Below are 11,889 nucleotides of genomic sequence, written 5' to 3' on the forward strand. Positions count from 1 at the left end.
AGCATTGTGAAGAGAAGACCATTGATAATTGTGTTGACGAGCGTCATTGGGCATTGTGATGACAAGTGTTATGGAACACTGTGATCACTAGGGTTTGGAGCATGGTAATGACAGAGGTCATGGAGCATTTTGATTTCATTGTGATGACAATAGCATGAAGCATTATGATGATGGGCATGGTGCATTGTGAAGACAGGGTTCATGGAGCATTGAGATGAAAAGCGGCAAGGAGCATTGTGATTATAGGGGTCTTGGAGCATTGTGATGAGAAGGCCGTGGAGCATTATGATGAGAAGTCCATGGAGCATATAATGACATGCGTCATGGAGCTTTGTGATGACAAGGGCATGGAGAATTGTGATTACCAGGCTCTTGGAGCATTGTGATGACAAGGGTCATGGAGCCATGTGATAACAACGCCGTGGAACACTGCGATGGCAGGATTCATGGAGCATTGTGATGACAGTGATAATGGAGCATTGTGATGATAAGGTTATGGAGCATTGGTCTGAAAAGTTTCACGGATTATTGTGATGAGATTGGGCATGGAGCATTGTGATGACAAGGGCACGGAACACTGTGATACATGGGTCATGGAGGATAGTATTGACAAGGGCATGGAGCATTGTGATGAGAAGGGCATCGTGCGTTGTAATGACAAGCATCATGGAGCATTGTGATGACAATGGCATGGAGCATTGTGATACCAAGGGTCATGGAGTTTTGTGATGACCAATGTCATGGAGCATCTTGATGACAATCTCGTGGTGTATTGTGATGAGAAGAGCATGGAGTATTGTGATGAGAAGTCCATGGAGCATACTCATGACATGCGTCATGGAGCTTTGTGATGACAATGTCTTGGATCATTTTGCTTACAGGTGTCTTGGAGCATTGTGATGACAGAGGTCATGGAGCATTCTGATGACAAGGCTCATGGAGCATTCTGATGACAAGCTTGTGGAGTATTGTGATGACAATGGCATGGAGCATTGTGATGAAAAGGGCATGGAGCATTGTGATGAAAAAGGCATGGAGACTTTTCATGATAGGTTTCAAGGACCATTTTGATGACAAGTGTCAGGGAGCATTGTGATGACATGTGTATTGAGCATTGTGATGACAAAGTTCATGGAGCATTGTGATGAGAAGTGCATCGAGTATTGTCATGAAAAGAATCATGGAGCGTTTTGATGACAAGTGTTATGGAAAATTCTGACCACAAGTGTTTGGAGCATTGTGATGACAGAGGTCATGGATCATTTTGATTTCAAGGAGCATGGAGCATTGTGATGACAGGGGCATGAAGTAATGTGATGCCAATATTCATGGTGGATTGTGAATGACAATGGTAAAGAAGTATTGTGATGACAAGCACATGGAGCATTGTGATGACAAGTCATGTAGCATTTTGCTGACATAGGCATGGAGCATTGTGATGAAAAGGGTCATGGTACACTGCGATGAAAATTGTCAGAGAGCATTGTGATTAGAGGGGTTATGGAACATTGTGATGACAATTGTCATGGAGCTTTGTGATGAGAAGACCATGGATAATTGTGATGATGAGCATCAAGGGGCGTTGTGATCACAAGTGATATGGAACATTTTGATCACAAGGGTTTGGAGCATTGTGATGACAGAGGTCATGGAGCATGTTGATTTCATTGTGATGACAATAGCATGAAGCATTATGATGATGGGCATGGTGCATTGTGATGACAGGGTTCATGGAACATTGAGATGACAAGGGCAAGGAGCATTGAGATCAGAAAGCCATGGAGCATACTGATGACATCCGTCATGGAGCTTTGTGATGATAAGAGCATGGAGCATTGTGATAACAGGGGTCTTGGAGCATTGTGATGACAAGGGTCATGGAGCCTTGTGATGACAAGGCCGTGGAACATTGTGATGTCAGGGGTCATGGAGCATAAGTCTGAAATGTTTCATGGATTATTATGATGAGCGTGGACATGGAGCATTGTGATGAAAAGGCCACGAAACACTGTGATACATGGGTCATGGAGGATAGTAATGACAAAGCCATAGAGTATTTTGATGAGAAGGGCATCGAGCATGGTGATGACAAGCGTCATGGAGCATTGTGATGCCGAGGGTCATGGAGCTTTGTGATGCCAAAGGTTATGGATCATTTTGATGACAAGGGCATTGTGCATTGTGATGAGAAGGGCAGGAAGCATTGTGATGACAGGATCAAGGAGCAATTTGATGAAAAGTGTCAAGGAATATTTTGATGACAGAGGTTATGGAACATTGTGATGTCAGGGGTCATGGAGCATTGTGAGGATAAGGGCATGTAGCATTGTGATGACAGGGGTCATGGAACATTGTGATGACAGGAGTGAGGGATTATTGTGATGACTAGTGATGGAACCTTGTGATATCAATTGTCAGAAAGCATTTTGATGAGAAGTGAATGGAGCATTGTGATGACAAGTTTTATGGAGCATTGTGATGACAATGTTGTAGAGCATTGTGTTGACAAGCGCATGGCTTATTGTGATGACATGGGTCATGGAGCATTTTGCTGACATGGGCATGGAGCATTGTGATGACAAGGGTCACGGGGCATTGTGCTGACAAAGGAATGGAGCATTGTGATGACATGGGTCAAGGAGTTTTTTGATGAAAAGTTCATGGAACATTGTGGTGACAAATGTCACAGAGCCTTGTGATGACGAGGGCATGGACCATTGCGATGACAAAAGTCATGAAGCATTGTGATGACTGGAGTCACGGAACATTGTGATGACAGCGGTTATGGAGCATTGTGATGACAAGGGCATGGAGTATTGTGATGACAAGGTTATGGAATATTGTGAAGACAGTTGTCAGGGAGCATTGTGATGACATATGTCATGCTCCATTGTGATGACAATGGAATGGAACATTGTGATGCCAAGTGTCATGGAGGATTGTGATGACAAAGGTTACGGAGCATTATGATGACAAGGGCGTCGAGCAATGTGATGAGAAGTCCATGGAGCCTTCTGATGACATGCGTCATGGAGCTTGGTGATGAAAAGGGCATGGAGCATTGTGATTACAGGGGTCTTGGAGCATTGTGATGACAAGTGTCATGGAGTATTTTGATGACAAGTGTCCAGGATCATTGTGTTGTCAGCGGTCATGGAGCATTGTGACTACTGTGGTCATGGAGCATTGTGATGACAGGGGTCATGGAGCACTGTGAGGAGAAGGTCATGGAGCATTGAGCTGAACATATTCATGGAGCATTGAGATGAAAAGGGAATGGAGCATTTTGATGACAACGTCCTGGAGCATTGTGATGAGCGGACCATGGAGCCTTGTGATGACAATTATCATGGAGCGTTCTCACTAAAAGAAGCATGGGGCATTGTGATTACAGTGGTCTTGGAGCATTGTGATTACAAGTGCTAATAGCATTGTGATGAGAAGTCCATGGAGCATTCTGATAACATGCATCATGGAGCTTTGTGATGAAGAGGGCATGGGATATTGTGATTACAGGGATCTTGGAGTACTGTGATGAAAAGGGCATGGATCATTGTGATGAAAAAGGCATGGAGCCTTGTTATGACAGGGTTCAAGGAGGATACTGACGACAAGTGTCAGGCAACATTGTGATGACATGTGTATTGAGCATTGTGATGACAAAGTTTATGGAGCATTGTGAAGAGAAGACCATTGATAATTGTGTTGACGAGCGTCATTGGGCATTGTGATGACAAGTGTTATGGAACACTGTGATCACTAGTGTTTGGAGCATGGTAATGACAGAGGTCATGGAGCATTTTGATTTCATTGTGATGACAATAGCATGAAGCATTATGATGATGGGCATGGTGCATTGTGATGACAGGGTTCATGGAGCATTGAGATGAAAAGCGGCAAGGAGCATTGTGATTATAGGGATCTTGGAGCATTGTGATGACAAGGGTCATGGAGCCATGTGATGACAAGGCCGTGGAACACTGTGATGGCAGGATTCATGGAGCATTGTGATGACAGTGATAATGGAGCATTGTGATGATAAGGTTATGGAGCATTGGTCTGAAAAGTTTCACGGATTATTGTGATGAGATTGGGCATGGAGCATTGTGATGACAAGGGCACGGAACACTGTGATACATGGGTCATGGAGGATTGTAATGACAAGGGCATGGAGCATTGTGATGAGAACGGCATCGTGCGTTGTGATGACAAGCGTCATGGAGCCTTGTCATGACAAGGGCATGAAGCAATGTGATGAGAGGTTTCATGGAGCATTGTGATGACAATGGCATGGAGCATTGTGATACCAAGGGTCATGGAGCTTTGTGATGACCAATGTCATGGAGCATTTTGATGACAAGCTCGTGGTGTATTTTGATGAGAAGAGCATGGAGCATTGTGATGAGAAGTCCATGGAGCATACTGATGACATGCGTCATGGAGCTTTGTGATGACAAGGGCATGGAGCATTGTGATGACAAGGGCACGGAACACTGTTATACATGGGTCATGGAGGATTGTAATGACAAGGGCATGGAGCATTGTGATGAGAAGGGCATCGTGCGTTGTGATGACAAGCGTCATGGAGCATTGTGATGACAAGGGCATGAAGCAATGTGATGAGAGGGTTCATGGAGCATTGTGATGACAATGGCATGGAGCATTGTGATACCAAGGGTCTTGGAGCTTTGTGATGACCAATGTCATGGAGCATTTTGATGACAAGGTCTTGGTGCATTGTGATGAGAAGCGCATGGAACATTGTGATGAGAAGTCCATGGAGCATACTGATGACATGCGTCATGGAGCTTTGTGATGACAATGTCATGGAGCATTTTGCTTACAGGTGTCTTGGAGCATTGTGATGACAGGGATCATGGAGCATTCTGATGACAAGGCTCATGGAGCATTCTGATAACAAGCTTGTGGAGTATTGTGATGACAATGGCATGGAACATTGTGATGAAAAGGGCATGGAGCATTGTGATGAAAATGGCATGGAGACTTTTTATGATAGGTTTCAAGGAGCATTTTGATGACAAGTGTCATGGAGCATTGTGATGACATGTGTATTGAGCATTGTGATGACAAATTTCATGGAGCATTGTGATGACAAGTGCATGGAGTATTGTGATGAAAGGAATCATGGAGTGTTTTGATGACAAGTGTTATGGAAAATTGTGATCACAAGGGTTTGGAGCATTGTGATGACAGAGGTCATGGATCATTTTGATTTCAAGGAGCATGGAACATTGTGATGACAAGGGCATGAAGTAATGTGATGCCAATATTCATGGAGGATTGTGAATGACAATGGTAAAGAAGTATTGTGATGATAAGCGCATGGAGCATTGTGATGACAAGTCATGTAGCATTTTGCTGACATAGGCATGGAGCATTGTGATGACAAGGGTCATGGTACACAGCGATGACAATTGTCAGAGAGCATTGTGATTAGAGGGGTTATGGAACATTGTGATGACAAATGTCATGGAGCATTGTGATGAGAAGACCATGGATAATTGTGATGATGAGCGTCATGGGGCGTTGTGATGACAAGTGATATGGAACATTTTGATCACATGGGTTTGGGGCGTTGTGATAACAGAGGTCATGGAGCATGTTGATTTCATTGTGATGACAATAGCATGAAGCATTATGATGATGGGCCTGGTGCATTGTGATGACAGTGTTAATGGAGCATTGAGATGACAAGGGCATGGAGCATTGAGATGAGAAAGCCATGGAGTATACTGATGACATGCGTCATTGAGCTTTGTGATGATAAGAGCATGGAGCATTGTGATAACAGGGGTCTTGGAGCATTGTGATAAGAAGGGTCATTGAGCCTATTGATGACAAGGCCGTGGAACATTGTGATGTCAGGGGTCATGGAGCATAAGTCTGAAATGTTTCATGGATTAATATGATGAGCGTGGACATGGAACATTGTGATGAAAAGGCCACGAAACACTTTGATACATGGGTCATGGAGGATAGTAATGACAAAGCCATGGAATATTTTGATGAGAAGCGCATCGAGCATTGTGATGACAAGCGTCATGGAGCATTGTGATGCCAAGGGTCATGGAGCTTTGTGATGCCAAAGGTTATGGAGCATTTTGATGACAAGGGCATTGTGCATTGTGATGAGAAGGGCAGGAAGCATTGTGATGACAGGATCAAGGAGCAATTTGATGAAAAGTGTCAAGGAATATTTTGATGACAGAGGTTATGGAACATTGTGATGTCAGGGGTCATGGAGCATTGTGAGGATAAGGGCATGTAGCACTGTGATGACAGGGGTCATGGAACATTGTGATGACAGGGGTGAGGGATTATTGTTATGACTAGTGATGGAACCTTGTGATATCAGTTGTCAGAGAGCATTTTGATTAGAAGTGAATGCAGCATTGTCATGACAAGTTTTATGGAACATTCTGATGACAATGTTGTAGAGCATTGTGTTGACAAGGGTCACGGGACATTGTGCTGACAAAGGAATGGAGCATTGTGATGACATGGGTCAAGGAGCTTTGTGATGAAATGTTCATGGAGCATTGTGGTGACAAATGTCACAGAACCTTGTGATGACGAGGGCATGGACCATTGTGATGACAAAAGTCATGAAGCATTGTGATGACGGGAGTCACGGAACATTGTGATGACAGCGGTCATGGAGCATTGTGATGACAAGAGCATGGAGTATTGTGATGACCAGGTCATGGAGTACTGTGAAGACAGGTGTCAAGGAGCATTGTGATGACATATGTCATGCTCCATTGTGATGACAATGGAATGGAACATTGTGATGCCAAGTGTCATGGAGGATTGTGATGACAAAGGTTATGAAGCATTGTTATGACAAGGGCGTCGAGCAATGTGATGAGAAGTCCATGGAGCCTTCTGATGACATGCGTCATGGAGCTTTGTGACCAAAAGGGCATAGAGCATTTTGATTACAGGTGTCTAGGAGCATTGTGATGACAAGTGTCCTGGTGCCTTGTGACGACAACACCGTGGAACATTGTGATGGCAGGGATCATGGATCATTGGTCTGAAATGTTTCATGGATTATTTTGATGAGAGTGGGCATGGACCATTGTGATGACAAGGGCACGGATCACTGTGATACATGAGTCAGGGATGATTGTAATCACAGGGACATGGAGAATTGTGATGAGAAGTGAATCGAGCATTTTGATGACAAGCGTCATGGAGCATTGTGATGACAACGGCATTGAGCAATGTGATGAGAGGGTTCATGGAGCATTGTGATGACAATAGCATGGAGCATTGTGATGCCAAGGATCAAGGAGCATTGTGATGACAAAGGTCATGGAGCATTTTGTTGACAAGGGCGTGGTGCATTGTGATGAGAAGGGCATGGAGCTTGCTATGACAGGGTTCATGGAGCATTGCGATGACAAGTGCATGGAGAATTGTGATGACAAGAGCATGTAACATTTTGATGAGAAATGTCATGTAGCATTGTTATGAGGAGGACGTGGAGAAATGTGATGACAAGGGACTTGGAGCATTGTGATGATCAGGGAATGGATCATTGTGATGGCAAGACCGTGGAGCATAGTGATGAGAAGTCCATGGATTAAGTTAATGATGAGTGTCATGGAGCACTCTAATTACAAGAGTCATGGAGCATTGTGATTACAGGTGTCATGGAGCATTGTGATGACAGGGGTCATGGAGCATTGTGATGACAAGTGTCATGGAGCATTGTGATGACAAGTTTGTGGAGTATTGTGATGAAATTTGGATGGAGCATTGTGATGAAAAAGGCATGGAGTCTTTTTATGAGAGTGTTCAAGGAGCATTCTGACGACAAATGTCAAGGAACATTGTGATGACATGTGTATAGAGCATTGTGATGACAATGGTCAGGGCGGATTGTGATGACAAGGGCATGGAGTATTGTGATGCCAAAGATCATGAAGCAATGTGATCCCAACGTTCATGGAGGATTGTGATAACAAGCGCATGGAGCATTGTGGTGACAACGTCTTGTAGCATTTTGCTGAAAAAGGCATGGAGCATTCTGATTACAGGAGTCTTGGAGCATTGTGATGAAAAGGGCATGGATCATTGTGATGAAAAAGGCATGGAGCATTGTCATGACATGCTTCAAGTGCATACTGATAGCAAGTGCCAGGGAGCATTGTGATGACAAGTGTATTGTGCATTGTTATGACAAGGTAATGGAGGATTTTTCTGACAAAGCCATGGAGCATTGTGATGACAAGGGTGATGGAACACTGTGAAGACAAGCGTCACGGAGCATTGTGATTACAGGTGATATGGAACATTGGGATGACATGAGTATGGATCTTGTGATGACAAGTGTCATGGAGTATTTTGATGACAAGAGTCAAGGATCATTGTGTTTTCTAGGGTCATGGAGCATTGTGATTACTGTGGTCATGGAGCATTGTGATAACAGGGGTCATGGAGCCTTGTGATGAGAAGGCCATGGAGCATACTGATGACATGCGTCATGGAGCTTTGTGATGACAACGTCATGGAGCATTTTGATTACAGGTGTCTTGGAGCTTTGTGATGAAAAGGACTTGGATCATTGTGATGAAAAAGGCATGGAGCCTTGTCATGACAGGGTTCAAGGAGCATACTGACGAAAAGTGGCAGGGAGCATTGTGATGACAAGTGTATTGAGCATTGTGATGACAAAGGTCATAGAGCATTGTGATGAGAAGACCATGGATAATTGTAATGACGAGCGTCATGGGGCGATGTGATAACAAGTGTTATGGAACATTGTGATCACAAGGGTTTGGAGCATTGTGAAGGCAGAGGTCATGGAGCATTTTGATTTCATTTTGATGACAATAGCATGAAGCATTATGATGATGGGCATGGTGCATTGTGATGACAGGGTTCGTGGTGTTTTGAGATGAAAAGGGGCATGGAGCATTGGTCTGACAAGTTTCATGGATTATTGTGATGACAGTGGACATGGCGCATTGTGATGACAAGGGCATGGAACATTGTGATGACAAGGTCACAGAGTATTGTGAAGACAGGTGTCAGGGAGCATTGTGATGTCATATGTCATGGTCCATTGTGATGACAATGGCATGAAGCATTGTGACGCCATGTGTCATGGAGCATTGTGATGACAAAGGTAATGGAGAATTGTGATGACAAGGGCTTGGAGCATTGTGATGACAAGGGCCATTGAGAATTTTGATGACAAGGTCGTGAAGCATTGAGATTACAAGGGCATGGAGCTTGCTATGACAGGGGTCATGGAGCATTGCGATGACAAGTGCATGGAGAATTGTGATGTCAAGAGCATGAAACATTGTGATGAGTAGTGTGATGGAACATTGTGATGAAAAGGACGTGTTGAATTCTGATGACAAAGGACATGTAGCATTGTGATGACCAGGGCATGGAGCATTGTGATGGCCAAATCGTGGAGCATTGTGATGAGAAGTCCATGGATAATTGTAATGACGAGCGTCAAGGAGCACTGTAATGACAAGGGGCATGAAGCATTGTGATGATAGGTGTCATGGAGCATTGTGATGACAGGTGTCATGGAGCATTCTGATGACAAGGCTCATGGAGCATTCTGATTACAAGCTCGTGGAGTATTGTTATGACAATGGCATGGAGCATTGTGATGAAAAGGGCATGGAGCATTGTGATGAAAAAGGCATGGAGACATTTTATGATAGGTTTCAAGGAGCATTTTGACGACAAGTGTCAGGGAGCATTGTGATGACATGTGTATTGAGCATTGTGATGACAAAGTTCATGGAGCATTGTGATGACAAGTGCATGGAGTATTGTGATGAAAGGAATCATGGAGCGTATTGATGACAAGTGTGATGGAAAATTGTGATCACAAGGGTTTGGAGCATTGTGATGACAGAGGTCATGGATCATTTTGATTTCAAGGAGCATGGAGCATTGTGATGACAAGGGCATGAAGTAATGTGATGCCAATGTTCATGGAGGATTGTGAATGACAATGGTAAAGAAGTATTGTGATGACAAGCGCATGGAGTATTTTGATGACAAGTCATGTAGCATTTTGCTGACATAGGCATGGAGCATTTTGATGACAAGGGTCATGGTACACTGCGATGACAATTGTCAGAGAGCATTGTAATTAGAGGGGTTATGGAACATTGTGATGACAAATGTCATGGAGCATTGTGATGAGAAGACCATGGATAATTGTGAATAGGAGCGTCATGGGGCGTGGTGATGACAAGTGATATGGAACATTTTGATCTCTAGGGTTTGGAGCATTGTGATGACAGAGGTCATGGAGCATGTGGATTTCATTGTGATGACAAAAGCATGAAGCATTATGATGATGGGCATGGTGCATTGTAACGACAGAGTTCATGGAGCATTGAGATGACAAGGGCATGGAGCATTGTGATGAGAAAGCCATGGAGCATAATGATGACATGCGTCATGGAGCTTTGTGATGACAATGTCATCACGCATTTTGCTTACAGGTGTCTTGGAGCATTGTGATGACAGGGGTCATGGAGCATTCTGATGAAAAGGCTCATGGAGCATTCTGATGACAAGCTTGTGGAGTATTGTGATGACAATGGCATGGAGCATTGTGATGAAAAGGGCATGGAGCATTGTGATGAAAATGGCATGGAGACTTTTCATGATAGGTTTCAAGGAGCATTTTGATGACAAGTGTCATGGAGCATTGTGATGACATGTGTATTGAGCATTGTGATGACAAAGTTCATGGAGCATTGTGATGAGAAGTGCATGGAGTATTGTCATGAAAGGGATCATGGAGTGTTTTGATGACAAGTGTTATGGAAAATTCTGATTACAAGGGTTTGGAGCATTGTGATGACAGAGGTCATGGATCATTTTGATTTCAAGGAGACTGGAGCATTGTGATGACAAGGGCATGAAGTAATGTGATGCCAATGTTCATGGAGGATTGTGAATGACAATGGTAAAGAAGTATTGTGATGACAAGCACATGGAGCATTGTGATGACAAGTCATGTAGCATTTTGCTGACATAGGCATGGAACATTGTGATGACAAGCGTCATGGTACACTTCGATGACAATTGTCAGGGAGCATTGTGATTAGAGGGGTTATGGAACATTGTGATGACAAATGTCATGGAGCATTGTGATAGGAAGACCATGGATAATTGTGATGATGAGCGTCATGGGGCGTTGTGATGACAAGTGATATGGAACATTTTGATCACAAGGGTTTGGAGCATTGTGATGACAGAGGTCATGCAGCATGTTGATTTCATTGTGATGACAAAAGCATGAAGCATTTTGATGATGGACATGGTGCATTGTAACGACAGGGTTCATGAAGCATTGAGATGACAAGGGCGTGGAGCATTGTGATGAGAAAGCCATGGAGCATTCTGATGACATGTGTCATGGAGCTTTGTGATGACAAGGGCATGGAACTTTGTGAATACAGGGGTCTTGGAGCACTGTGATGACAAGGGTCATGGGGAAGTGTTATGACAAGGCCATGGAATATTGTGATGCCAGGGGTCATGGAGCATTGTTATGACAGGGGCAATGGATCATTGAGATGACAAGGGCATGGAACATTGGTCTGAAAAGTTTCATGGATTAATGAGATGAGAGTGGGCATGGAGCACTGTGATGACAAGGGCACGGAACACTGTGATACATGGGTTATGGAGCATTGTAATGGGAAGGGCATGAACCATTGTGATGAGAAGTGCATCAAGCATTGTGATGACAAGCGTCATGGAGCTTTGTGATGAAAAGGGCATAGAACAATGTGATAAGAGGGTTCATGCAGGATTGTGATGACAATGGCATGGAGCATTGTGATGTCAAGGGTCATGGAGGTTTGTGAT

The sequence above is a fragment of the Mesoplodon bidens genome (genome assembly GCF_964165515.1).
Source record: "Mesoplodon bidens genome assembly, contig: HAP1_SCAFFOLD_191, whole genome shotgun sequence".
NCBI lineage: Eukaryota > Metazoa > Chordata > Mammalia > Artiodactyla > Ziphiidae > Mesoplodon > Mesoplodon bidens.